General features: G+C 44.1%; 1 long non-coding RNA gene across 2 annotated transcripts in view; it reads right to left on the reverse strand.

Annotated features, from left to right (window-relative positions):
• LOC308475335 overlaps nt 1–14,258 on the reverse strand; it is a 106,994-nt gene that overhangs the window by 85,476 nt on the left and 7,260 nt on the right. For both annotated transcript variants that reach the window (XR_013985117.1, XR_013985120.1), the window contains exon 2: nt 4,593–4,606. This is a non-coding gene — a long non-coding RNA (uncharacterized lncRNA). The remainder of the gene's footprint in view (nt 1–4,592; nt 4,607–14,258) is intronic.

The following is a 14,258-nucleotide window of genomic DNA, read 5'->3' on the forward strand; positions in this document are numbered from 1 at the left end:
GAAAGTTAAGCTACGAAAGGATCGTGGGAGTGGGGACGAGGGTGGGGGGAGTTTAATTCTCTCGAGACACACACGCTGGGTGGGGGAGAAGGGGGTCGTGGGGTTACAGAGGAAAAGGGAAAGGAGAGGCGGCGGTGAGGGGGGGGGAGCCCAGAAAATCTAGATAAGTCCGAGGCTCGGCGGTCGCGCTGCTGCTCCTTCGGCGAAAGCGCCCTCCGCGAATGCTTTTTGGGGTAAGGGCTTCCCGGCTAGGTAGTTATATACAGCAAGCCCAGACCGCAAAAAGATTCGCGAAGGACAAAGTCTCCCGTGGCTTCCTACATCCATCCATCCGGCTGCCACCAAAACGGGGAAAAAAATTCAAATATCCAAGGCACCCCAAGACGGCCGACGGCTGCTTTCCCAGACACTATCGGGATCACACCATCCGCCCCATCGTCCATTCACTCACACACGCTCCATCCCCACCGAGTCCCTCTGCAAGCCCAAACCGAGAGATCCAACTCAGGAGAGTCTAGGAGGTGGGGAAGGGGAAGGGGGGGTTTCCCTTGGCCCAGCCCTTCACATCCAGCCCCCGCTCCACCGCCTTCCCCCTCCCCGCGAAGGGGCCGGGAGCAGGGGCTTGCAGAATCAGGGGGCTCTGTGAGCAAGGCAGACTTGGGAATGCGCTCCCCCCACACCCCTCCATCGTTCTGCTCCCGAGCAGAGGGTCTAGCGCTGTGCACGGACGCTGCGTAAAGAGAAAACTCTCCCCCTGAGCACTAAATAAATAGAGACGAGGCCGGCCGTTCATTGGTGCGGGCTAAAATCGTCATTCGCCAATCAGGAGGAGCCTCACATTTCTCTCCCTCTCCCTCTTCCCCCTCCCCAGAAAAAGGGGAGGGGGAAGAGCGAGAGAAAGAAACATTTCCATTTCTAATTATTCAACAAACCCTAGACAAGACCACGCTCCATAGTGTTGCTATGCCTGCTAGACTTATCCTTGCTGTCTGCCCCGGGGTTGGAGATGGGGAGGGTTGGAGGGTAGGAGCAGGGGTTTGAGAAGGCACTTGCAAACAGCCTGCAAGGCATCAAACCGAGCAGTTAGGCTTCACAACACAGCACAAACAAAACACTTACCCCAAGGACCTGGTTGTGCGCCATGTGGGCGCAAGAAGCCACAAGTCAAAAGTTCAGATCCGCCTGATCCCTTCAGTCACCAAGTCGTGCCACCCAAGGAAATGCCCACTGGGGGAGGTCAAGCAGTGGCCATCGCTGATCCATCGGCTGGATAACTCATAGTGAGATCCAACTGCGTTGGGATGACTAGGAAGGTTGTTGGAGCACTGGGGGCGAGAGTCCCATTGAATTTGCCCCGCAGTGCCTCCTCTGAGCCTCTGCTCAACACCCGCAGACAGACTGGGGGACGGGGGTGGCGGGTGGAGGGGGAAAGAAACGCCTCCCCAGCTAAAAGTTGCGAGAGCACGACACTGAACTAACTCCACAGGTCTTCTGGGAATGGGAAGCCTGGCGAAGGTGCTTCTCCTCTGCCGCAGCTCGAGAGTGGCCACTTTGCCACGGAGTTCCCTAGGCAAAGTTCGAGAAGAAGGCATCCTCCTCTACCGAGAGTCAACACGAGTCAGCCCAAGAACTTGGAAGTTCCCTTCCTGGTTGCCTGCACCCCGCAGCTACAATGACGCCTCAAGAGCACAGGAGTTCCTACCGGGAGATCCAAAAGTCCCTACCTTCTCCGCTGCCTTTCCCCCCAAGCAAATCCACCCCGAGAAGCAGCGGCGGCAGCAGCAGCAGCAGCATCACCAGCCCTCCGGCAGCAGCAGCAGCAGCAGCAGCAGCAGCAGCGCAGCCTCGTCGAGATGCAAGCTCCTACTGAGCCCTACCTGCTTCCTCTTTCCCTTCAAGTACTGCTGTTGCTGCTACGGATTCGCTCCCAACTTGCTTTGCTTGAGACTGGCACCTCTCGCAGACATGGGGAGCGAGGAGCGGAGGAAGGACAACAAAGTTGTAAGCCCCCTCCCCTTTCCCCCCTTCACTTACCTTGCTTGCCAGGCGCTCAAGCAGCCATTGAGTAGGATAGGATCCTTGCTTGGAGGTGCAGGAAGCAGCATCTCCCCCAGAGTATGTGTGCCTGTGCGTGTGTGGGGTTTTGGGGTGGGTTTTCCCCCCTCTCCCCCCCTTTTGTTTTTAAAGGAAACTCGTGGCAAAGCTTCCCTTCCTCCCAGGCATGTATAAACTACTGTAGTGTGTGGGAGGGTCACGATCTTGCTAAGTGCAGAAAATTTTCCTAGGATTAACCCCTTCCTCTCCGGCCTCCTCCTCCTGCAACTTGTTGCAGATAGGTGTGTGTGTAGTGTGTGTGTGAATATATATATATATATATATATATATATATATATATATATATATAGTATCTGAAACACACACATGCGGATCAGGAAGCAAAAAAGCAAGCAAGCAAGCCTCGGAGGAGTCCAGATGCCCCCCTGACGCCGTTTTGATTGGATGGTCTTTTCATGTAGAGGGGACGTCTCAAGTCGAAGTCACGATTCCTCCTCAGTTTGGAACCATCTGTGACTGGAGCCATGACGCAGCCAGCACACATTACTCACTTTTACAGTCACGACTTGGAAATCCGTGCAGTTTGCAACCAAAATTACACCGCCACCATTGAATTATTTAATAGGATCCAGTTAAGGGTAATCTTATGCATTGTGCCAGGAGATGTGCGAGGACGATCTGGCAAAAGTGAGGGTAGGGTAGGGAGATCTGAGGGAAGGGGACGCGAGGGTGGGTACTCGGAAAGGACCGGCAGCTTTTGGATTGCTTGTAATGACTTTCACAGTTTGTGTGTGTATATAATTCATTGATGTCCATATGGAACGGTATGTCAAAGTGTTTGGAAGCACTTTGCTTGTTTTCAGACGACCCATTTGTAAATACAGACACGAAAGCCCAAGAAAAGGATGGCTTCTCTATACATCATAGGGACATCAGTGGGTGGTGTGCTCAGCAATTGATTCTTAGGCTTGCGTTCTCTCAGCGGCAAGAAATGTCCAAGCTATTGCATGCAATATGAGCCAAGGCTGCTGTGACCAAGCCTATTTATCTATATTCATCCTACAATGCTCTCCCGGTGGTCATTACTGCATCTCTCTCATTGTCTGCAAGAATCGTAAGTGATGCTGAGCTTTGCGTGTGGTAGGTCCACTATAAATACAGTTGATTCTGCTGCTTTCTTTAAATCCCCTTCCTTCACTGTTACCCGCTTTAAATCCCCCCCCCATCGCTTCTTGCTGACTTATGGCTGCAACTAAAAGTGCCTCCCCCTTGGGAATACAGCCACCCTTTCCCCGTTGTTGAGACAAATGGATTCATGCATGTGAGTGTTGCGCTGTGTCTCTGTTTCAAAGCACTCAGATGACATGGCTTTTGCCTAGCTAGAATGCCTCTGAATCGGCATGGTCACTGGCTAACAAGAACATTCCCGGCTTCAGGAAGGTACCGGAGGATGATTGATGCTTGTCTCGTCAAGGTAATGGAGCATCTGCTCGGTACATACCACAACAAATCCTCAACACCCCACTTTTAGTCATTCCACCAACTCATCTGGTGAGGATCTCTCTAAGGAAGCGAAGGAAGGGCAATAAGAAACACACACACACACAACACGATAGGCAGAAGGTGTGGGCATTTTGGAGGGGATAAACGAGGTGGGAGGAGAAGGGGTGAGTCCAAATAAAACAACCTATAGACTGTTCTTTTGAGAGGCACCATCATCAGGTGCGGGCTATTTCAAACGCACGGGCGGGAAAGGGGCAGGCAAGTCTAACCAGAGCGGCGCTTTTACGCACCCGATGGGAAAACCTGACTTAGATGGGAAGCGTCCAGCATTTAACGAACAACTTCTGTCTCCCACCATCTCACCGTAGCCCCTCACCCACCCACCTGTCCGCCTCCCCTGGCATACGTGCAGTGAGGGTGACCTATGCGAGAGCAAGGTAACAAGGTCGAGCTTCTGCAGAGGCAAAGAGCCACAAGCAGAATGGGCTGCTGTTTCAGCACCCGCATCCACGGACAGCTCCCAGCAAGCGCCGCTTGGGTGGCTTCTTAGCAGAGCGCGAGGAAGAGCAAATTGATAGTGTCAGCATATTCCATGATCCCTTTATGCAATCTACAGAGAGAATCTCTCTCTCTCGCTCCGTCTCGGTCTCCGTCTCTCTCAAGCTACACAGGAGCCTTGCCATTAGATTGCGTCTAGCCACCCTTCCGGGGAAAAAAAGACTGAGAGCTCGAGAAAGAGGGACTCAATAGCGCCGACAGAGAGGGAGAGAGAGAGTTGCAGCTTGCTATTGATTCAGAGATTTACCGACAGGGTGATTCCCCTTTCTGCAAGAATTCCCTGTGTCTGGGTTCCGTGCATGCACCAAATTCGTTAAGCAGACGAGTATGTTCCACTCTCCCCTCCCTCTTCCTCCACCCTCCCCCTTTAATATAAAAATAGCAAGAGAGACAAAATAAACCCAAGCATGCATAAAATAAAGGCAAGATTCACCGTCACTCTCTCTGCGGCATGCACAAGAAATATTACTACTTACCCAAACGGGAACTCCTTTGGTAGGAATGGGAGGGGAAGAGAGTTGGGGGTAGGGAGTGAAGGGAAAGTGGTGGTGGTAGGAGCGAGCGGGGGGGGGGGGGAGAGAATGTACAGACAGAGAGAGGGGAAAATCCAACAATTAATTTCCAGACAGTAGTTGGGAAAAATATACTGCGGTGATGTCCAGGTTTTCTTCCACCCGCGCTGGCGTTTATATACAAGTGCAACTCTCTGTCTATTTCTGGAACGCGATCAAAACCCTGATGCTATTTTTAGCAAGTGCTAGGGAGAAAAAAAAATCCACACAAAGGCATTTCGCTGGAACGTTACGTCCAAAATATTAAATGTGCATTAAGTCTCCCACCTGCCCCCAACTCCCCCACCCAGCTTCTTTCTCCTTCACCATTCAGAGTTGTTTTAGGTGCGACGTTGCAGAGAATTTAAAGGGTTGATATTGATCGCTTTCCATATTGCCCTATTGCTCAACCTTGCACCCCCCCCCAATTCACAGATATGTTGAATATGACTCTCTGCCTGTTGCCTTGCAAGCATTGTTGTGTCTGCGTTCTTGCTGTGTCTTTAATAAAGTAAACGTAAAAAAACAAAAAACAGAAGCACACACAACAGCCATGCACTACTTTACCCTCATGCACAAATGTGGCATTCAAGCAAGCTTGCTTGTTTTTCTGAGAAAGAGAGAATCTTGCAGAGTGAATTACACAGCACAAAGAAAGGTTGTTTTTAACATTCTTCTTTCTCCACCCCAGTTTTTTTTTTAAATCCTTTGTCTTGAGACTAAAGAATCTATAAATACACACACACACACACACACACACACACAAAGAACGTGCATGTGTGTGTGTGCGATTGCGTTCTAGTAATTCACTACGAAGGGAGATGGGGAAAAATAGAACCATTAAGGCTTGCAGGCTACAAGAAGCCAGCCTGAGACTCCTTTGCAAGGCTGCGTCAGTTATCAGCTATTGACGTCACGTTCAGATTCTCCTCTTCAGAGGCTCCAGTTCATCATAAAAGATGTCTGTGCTTGGAGCTTTTGTGCTTGCAGAAAAGCACTTCAAATCTGGGGGAAAGAGTTAATTAGCAAGCCTCACAATTGGGGTGTGTGTTGCACCTTTTTGTACATTGCGTGTGTGTGTGTACACACACACACACAATGCATGGGGGAAGAAAGGAGGAAAGGGGAGACAAAGGTGTTTTTGGAGTGTTGTGTAGGGAGCTGAATATATTTCAAAACATCTCCTAGAATCGAGCTGCAAAAGAAGCCAAAGCATACTATATATGCACATTGTGCAGGGACATCTCCTATGGTATCTCTTGTATTTTGATGTAGCAGAGCAGGGGGAAGGGATGTAAAACCTGAGATTTTGCATATTTGTCAAGCAAACAGGAGGGGAATGGTAGCAGCATTTTAACAGCCCCTCCCTTGTACTCACACACCCACACACTGAAAACTGGGGAGGGGGGAGAGAATAATGTTCAGCACCCACCTCCTGTACACACAGAGACACATATACAACACACACACACCTCTCACTCTTTTATTTGGCTACAGTAGCAAAAGCCATATATTGATAAAGCTGGGATTAATTCTGTATATTTGTCAGGCAAACAGCCCCGTCTCCTAGAGTGACGCAAATAACAGATTCTATGGCTCTGGCTTTCTATATTCTGCACCCACGCACTCTGCTTGGTCTCCCACGGAATCAGCTACAGAGAGCAATGATCCAGATTAGAGGGGAGGGGGAAGAGAGAGAGAGAGAGGCAAAAAGAACAAATGAAATTGCAATTAAAAATCATAATACTGCTATAGGTCTCTAAGCACAAGACTAAATCTGATGTTACAGAGGTGTACACACACACACACACACACGAAACCTGTACCCATCTATCAAACAGCAATCAACCCCAAGAAGATTGTCATATTGACAAATTTAGAGTTTATTTGGGAGAGGTATTTCCTCCTCACATATATCCCCCCCCCCAATCTCCATTACAAATATGTGTCTGCAAAGACCCAGATTACAAGCACTGGCAGGAAAAATAAACACTGAGGTTGAAAGATAGGTGTGGGTGGAGAGGGAAAACCACGGTATATCCTCAAGTGGATTAATCAGGACCTTTAAAGCAGAATGGGCATTTCCTTCCCTTTTCTTCTTTTTTTAATACACCCCCCCCCCCCCAGCATCTTCAAAGAAGCACTCAATGGGCTGTTGCTATATTTAAAGATCTCGTGTTTGTGGGAGGATGACACGAGGCATCTGGGCAAAAATGAAAAATGTGGGATACGGTACTAAGAAAGCACGCACACATGCACATACGCATCCAAGGGGAACAGAAAGTTCTGTGGATCAGAGTGGAAACCACGAGTGTTGAAAGGTACATCCTGCACCATACAATCAAATGGATATTTCTTTCCAACCAGTCCACTCCACTTTTTGTCTGCCCAGATGAAAAAGGACGCTCAGACACATGAAGTTATTTACACTCTAAACCACACACACACCCCTATGCACAGCTGTGCACAAGCACACACACATACACACTGTGTATATAACTGTGCCAGTTGTTATCAACTTTTTTATAGTAGACAATATATTGTATAACATCCATACATCGTCACTGTGGAAGTAACAAGAGAACCAGCATAGCCAACGACTTCCACTGAGGCAGCAACTTTGGGGTATTTCATACACCTAGATGAAGAGATTACATCTAAAATGTTGCTAACATGAGGGAGACTTGTTTGGCTTTAAAAACACACCATACTGCACTCTTTGTCTTTGGTCAGCTGTGATCAGATGCAGTGACATTGCATGTCCCCATGTAGCTCAGTCAGTCAGTCAGTCAGTCTGTCTGTCTCCTTCAATTATGACTCACCTCTCTGCCAGAAGGCACCCTAGGTGGCATGCAACAATTAAATCAATACAAAATCCCCATAAAGCATTATGAATCTATGGTAAGCTAACAAAAGCAGCAGTTTACTCTCCCTTTTGCTAGCCTGACTCAAATAGCCAACTTTCCGTCATCTTTTTTTGTTTAAAGGCTACATGGCCTTGGTGAAATATTAAGAGTATGCTTCTAAAAAAGCAAATTCATGCAGGGGAACAGCCTAGGATGGGCCAGCTTAAAGTAAACCCAGTACGGAATTGGGTTCAGTACTGTAAAGCAAACCCTGGTATCTGAAGAAGTGTGCATGCACACGAAAGCTTATACCCAGAACAAACTTAGTTGGTCTCTAAGGTGCTACTGGACAATTTTTTAATTTATTTCGACTGCATCAGACCAACACGACTACCTACCTGAATCCAGTACTGAACTATTAGTACAAACTATTAGTACAAACATTAGACACACACATACATTCCCCAGCTAGGCCTTCATTTCTCCAGCAAAGAGCTTAACAGTCATCAGGGTTAATAGAGCCATCCTCTTATGGTATGGCCCAGCCAGTATAGGTTGATGGGTCCTGTTATACAAAACATGAAAGTAGCAATGCAGATGGACTTGTTTTGGTGGCAAACATTAGGATTAACACAGAACTAATTACATCTCCCTGATACATCAGGCTATGCAGTCTAGATTATTTTGCAGTTTAGATAGCCAGGCTATAAAATGATAGGGTTTCTCTCCTTGAATTAAAAACAGGTCTGCCATGGGTATTCAGAGATCACTCCTCTTCCTTATTCCATGTTCTACAAGGTTTTTGAAAGATGGAGTATGCTCAGCTTTTTCTAACAGGAACTATTTTGACTTGGTAAAGTGGACACAACTGTCCACATTTGGTGTGTGCTGCCTTCTGCACACATCACCTGTGAAAGTACCAAACCTCAAGAAATGCTTGTTTCGAGAGCATGGAATCTTTTAGCAAGCCACCCCTGCTGTTCTCGCTTCTCTAGATCATTATTTGCACTAAAAGGAGACTTTATCTTTCAATTTGATATGTTATGGTTATCAGCAATCTTTTGCTTTCCAGAGAACTAAGGCTTGATGATAACAGGGATATAATGAAATCAACAGACCTCCCACTCATTCCTCCATTTTGAAGAGTATTATCATTCTTACTCAGATGGAATTGTGATGGCCACCACCAGATAATGGAATAATATTATACCACTAGAGCTATCCCGGGCGCTGAAATAGGTTCAAGCTTTTTTAATGGGTATGCTCCACAAATCAAAGCACCCCCAACCATTTCATACCCCTGTCCTTTGAATAATGAGTCTGAAAAAAGAGAGTGCTTTAAAGAATATACATAGCCATACCTGGTTTTAAGTTCCCTTAGTCTTTGAAACACAGAGAGCTATTCTTATCAACACTCAGAATTTTAGAATGAATTGATGAAGAAGAAATTTAGGAACAGGGAAAAGAGAGAGTGATGTCTAGATTTGTTTTTCTTTGGCCAAACCAACATCAAAGGTCCACCTTTTACCAAAGTCTCTTCCGAACCCTTGTTGGTTTTCACTTTTGGTAGTTGTGTCTATGCCCTACTACTGCAGAGGGCTGAAGAGGTACTTTGCCATTGTACACTTTCTTAGTGGAAGATTATTATATACTCTTGATCCACTGGTGCTAGCGCATATATCCTGAGATGAAAGGTAAGTGTTTGTTAAAAACACCCCAATAATGCTTTTCATCTATAAGTCTTCCAGAGTGGTTAACAAATCTGAAGATAGGCCACGATTTTGCCATTTGTAATTATAGGAAAGTGATTGATATAATCCAGTGTACACCCTATGGAATACCAAAGGGTCAGCATTATCATCTTATTTTCTTTACTTACCTTGCACAACAGACCTCACCACCAGTCTTTCCAGTTGAGAAATGAGTTGCTCAGATCTAAATAGGTTTCATCTTTTAAAATTAGTTACCTATCATGTGAGACCATAATATAAAGGCAGGAAAAAACTTTGAAAACCATCCCTTCAAATACTGGTTTGAGAGAACGTACGTTACACTGGAAATGGAAAAACCCACATGACAGAAGGCCAAATGCTGTTATAGTTGTTATTAATAGATATGGCTTCTGTTAATAGAGTTTGAATAGAGTAGAAAATCCAGGCCTTCTCCCCAAGAAAGTGGATCAGACATTGCACGTCAATGTCATCATTACATATGTGCAAAAATTGTGTTTCATCAATAATCTACAGCCAGTTTTAACATTTAAGGATAACCCAACATATTACATCATCTGCTGTATTTTGTATCTGATAAGATGAATTAATTTCTATATTTATTGTAATTAAATAATTTTAATATTATATATATATTATTAATACAGGGATATTAAATAGTAGGGCTGGATAAAAGTCTGACTGAGACCTTGGGGACCTGCTGCTGTTCAGAGTAAATAATAGTGGCAAGATGGACCAATGGCCTTTGAATTTCCAATAATACAAATCATGGAAGCACCGTTTCTTTAGCTATATGACTGTCCAGTGTTGAAGGCAGTGCATTCTGCACAGGATCAGAGCAACATATCTTTTAAATAGTAATTCACTTGTTTTGGGCCTAGTCGAGATATTCAAAAATACACCGCAGGTGGGATTGAGCCCTTGCAAACTTTGTCTCAAATCGTGCCCTTTCTAAACCCATGAAGATATTGCAAGGAGTGAAAAGTAATTGGAATTTAGAAAATAAAGCGATCAGCATAATGAAATCAAGAAGAGAGCACACTATTGAAAGAAGTGACAACACTTTAATTTCTCATCAAGAAAACAATAACCAAAACCTTGTATTTCAAATATATTGATAGTGAATTCACCTTGGATTGTTCTTTTTCTTTTTACTACAGTTGTTGCTGACATTTGATGTACACTGAACTTCCTACATACAAGATCCATGGCCCTTATAATGAACAAACCTCTGGCCATGGTCTTGAGAAAATTGTATACTGATGAAGGTATAAGTATAAAAGATAGGTAAAAGTTGTAGATTTGCTTCCAAGTCTTTGGAGTAAGAAAAGCAGAGAGGCAGTTAATGGAAGGCACCCTTGTTTCCAAAACTGTAAATATATAAATTCAAAGGAAGGAATATGCATAAATAATAACCAACCAAACCATGGACAATATTTAAAATATTCAGAAATGTCTTAGCGTTACTTAGTTCGGAGGAGTAAATTTACCTTCAGAAAATGGATCATCACCAATGCTAGTCCTATTAATTCTAGTGGGTCTACTCTGAGTAGGACTAGCACTGAATACAAATCAATATATAGTTGCTGTTCAGTAGAGTGAAAAAATGCATGAGGGGATAGGAAGGATTTCTGTAGTCTAGCCTTCCCTAATTGTATGCCCTCCAGAAGTTTTGGACTGCAACTCCCATCATCCCATCCCATTAGTCATGCCAGCTGGGGATGATGGAAATTGGAGTCAAAACATCTGAAGGACATCAGACTGAGGAAGGCTGTGCAGTCCATTGAAGGCATGGCTGAGAAAGAAATGAGGAATGTAGAGTTACAAGAGCAGGATTAGCTGAACCAGTTACAGTTCCTTCTCAGAATAGCATACTATACATCTTACTCGGCTACGAGTGATTGCCAAAGGAAGGAAGGAGGAAACTGTACAGTGCAGTGGTACCTCTGGTTACGAACTTAATTCGTTCCGGAGGTCCGTTCTTAACCTGAAACCGTTCTCAACCTGAGGTACCACTTTAGCTAATGGGGCATCCCGTCGCCGCCGCATGATTTCTGTTCTCATCCTGAGGTAAAGTTCTTAACCCAAGGTACTACTTCCGGGTTAGCGGAGTCTGTAACCCGAAGTGTTTGTAACCTGAGGTGTTTGTAACCTGAGGTACCACTGTACTCCCAGTGCCATTTAATTGATTTATAAAGTGGTGCTCATCAGTCATAAAACTTGTACTTTGTATGTGTAAGAATCCAGGTTCTGACCCTGGCAAATCCAATTAAAGGAATTCAGATGCAGGACTGGAAATCATCCCTGATACCCTGATGCTAGTCAGAGGAAACAATACAGGACAGTTTGCAACACTGACCTGGCAGTATAAGCCAGCTTCATGGATTTATCTATTCACTTCTCATTGCAAATTGTTAAGCTCTACAGGAGTATTATGAATATACTATTAAAGGCATGGTTGTTTTGCCCAACATATTACCATTTATCTGCACAATTGTTGAGCAAGTAAGTCATTCTTTCTAGCACTATCCCACAACCAAAAGATTCAGAGTATGAGATGGAAGTTCCTATGAATCAATATAGAAATCAAAATTAATCAGCCTTAACAGTATACGTAGTGAAGACTGTGATACTTTCTGGTGGAGGATGGAGAAACAAATAAAAAATTTCTACAGTTCATTAGATTCTAAATTTTAATTGTGAATAAGCATGATCTTTTAAGCACTGACAGCATTAAGACCAATCTCTGCCGTATAAAGCAGAACTAAATAAGTGGGTGACACCTGGCTTGAGAGCAGTACATGTGAAAAGGATCTAGGAGTCTTGTTTGACCACAAACTTGACATGAGCCAACAGTGTGACGCGGCAGCTAAAAAAGCCAATGCAATTCTGGGCCTCATCAATAGGAGTATAGCATCTAGATCAAGGGAAGTAATAGTGCCACTGTATTCTGCTCCGATCAGACCTCACCTGGAGTACTGTGTCCAGTTCTGGGCACCACAGTTCAAGAAGGACACTGACAAACTGGAACGTGTCCAGAGGAGGGCAACCAAAATGGTCAAAGGCCTGGAAACGATGCCTTATGAGGAACGGCTAAGGGAGCTGGGCATGTTTAGCCTGGAGAAGAGGAGGTTAAAGGGTGATATGATAGCCATGTTCATATATATAAAAGGATGTCACATAGAGGAGGGAGAAAGGTTGTTTTCTGCTGCTCCAGAGAAGCGGACACGGAGCAATGGATCCAAACTACAAGAAAGAAGATTCCACCTAAACATTAGGAAGAACTTCCTGACAGTAAGAGCTGTTCAACAGTGGAATTTGCTGCCAAGGAGTGTGGTGGAGTCTCCTTCTTTGGAGGTCTTTAAGCAGAGGCTTGACAACCATATGTCAGGAGTGCTCTGATGGTGTTTCCTGCTTGGCAGGGGGTTGGACTCAATGGCCCTTGTGGTCTCTTCCAACTCTATGATTCTATGAAATAAGTGACTGTATCAACAATAGGTAGACTATATAATACCCACAGAACACTCCCTAATACATGCAAACCTGTCTGCTGGGATTCTGCTTCACTTACCTAGCACTCTAATCCTAAGGACAATAAGTCCCTTTGGATAAATGAAACTTTATTCCAAGTAAATTGGGTGTGGATTGGGATACAAGATTTAGCACTGACTTTTCCATTTAAACAAAACTCGTATACCTTTCAGTGTCAAGAGCATGATTTTGTTTATCACTGGAGGAAGGTGGCTTGGAGAACCGCAGTAGGAAGGGATTGTTATCATTATGTACTGCTTATGGGCCTTCCATAGTCAACTGGCTGGCCACTGCGAAAAGCAGAATGCTGAACTAAATAAGCCTTTGGTCTGATCCAGCAGAGCTCTTCTTACTTACGTTCTTACGACAAGTGTATAAACAGAAGATGAAGCATTTGCAAGGCAGAGTTTCTTAGAGATCCAAGCCACAGTATCAAAATATTTAAAAGTAAAAGACAAACACAGGACAAATGAGAAAATAATGTGAAAGACTCACATAAAGGACCCATCCACCTGCAATGCTCTGTGGAGGATGTTCTCAATGAAATTCTTCAAAATCAACCCTTAGCTTTATTTTCTGGCACTATCATTGGTCTTTGATGTATCCGTTTAAGTTTTGTTATGGTTATTTGACCAAGGTTAAGATAGCATGGCATCCATCCTTTTTGCCTCTCTGTTCTTGGGTGTCAACACTACTGTAGAATGCAGTCCTAACTTAGGGAAAGTAAGTCATGTTAAACAGTGGAACTTTCTTCCAATTTCTGAAGCTGCTGGAATGTGACAGTGTTTAGCTATCTTAGTTAGTAAAGTGGATATTTCTCTATGATGGTCCTGCTGCTGCAGAATTCCATGCTGCTGGACCCGTGTCAAATGCCTATAATTCAGGCTTCTTGGGAGGCTCTAAAGACCTATCTTTGGTTCAGTTAAACTTCTAGCCATGATCCTTATTATCTGGGTTGATGATCTGGTTGATCTATGTTTTTTCTGATGCAGTTTTTTAAAAAAAAATGTGGATTGCTGCTGAGTTGTAGATTTAAGTTTTAAATTTTTGTATCACTGATCTTTTTATCTTTTGTTGTTTTTGATTATAAGGCATTTTGAATGGATATTTGCCTAGAAATGCTCTTAGAGCCATGAACATGGGTTATGAATAGGGATAGATGGATGAGACTGTTTCCGATTCATGTCGATTTTTGCACATGTTTATTCGTAAGTCCATTCTACCCCATTTCCACACAAATCTGCTTTTTAAAAAAATAAAAAATAAAAATCTATATAAATACTTGTGTCTAAATACATATTTTATTACAAGATATGTTTTAAAATGCATTTTATGCTCTACTAAACTATTTTATCCTACTTATTTTTATGCATTTTTATTTTTATTTTGAACTGATAACCATACTGCAAAAGTGTGGAACATGAAGCATAATTACATTCGAATCCAAGAGAGGCAGATGAGGTCAGTTTGCTTTAAAATGCAGA

Source organism: Podarcis pityusensis (assembly GCF_964106645.2).
Source record: "Podarcis pityusensis genome assembly, chromosome: 1".
Taxonomy (NCBI): Eukaryota; Metazoa; Chordata; class Lepidosauria; order Squamata; family Lacertidae; genus Podarcis; species Podarcis pityusensis.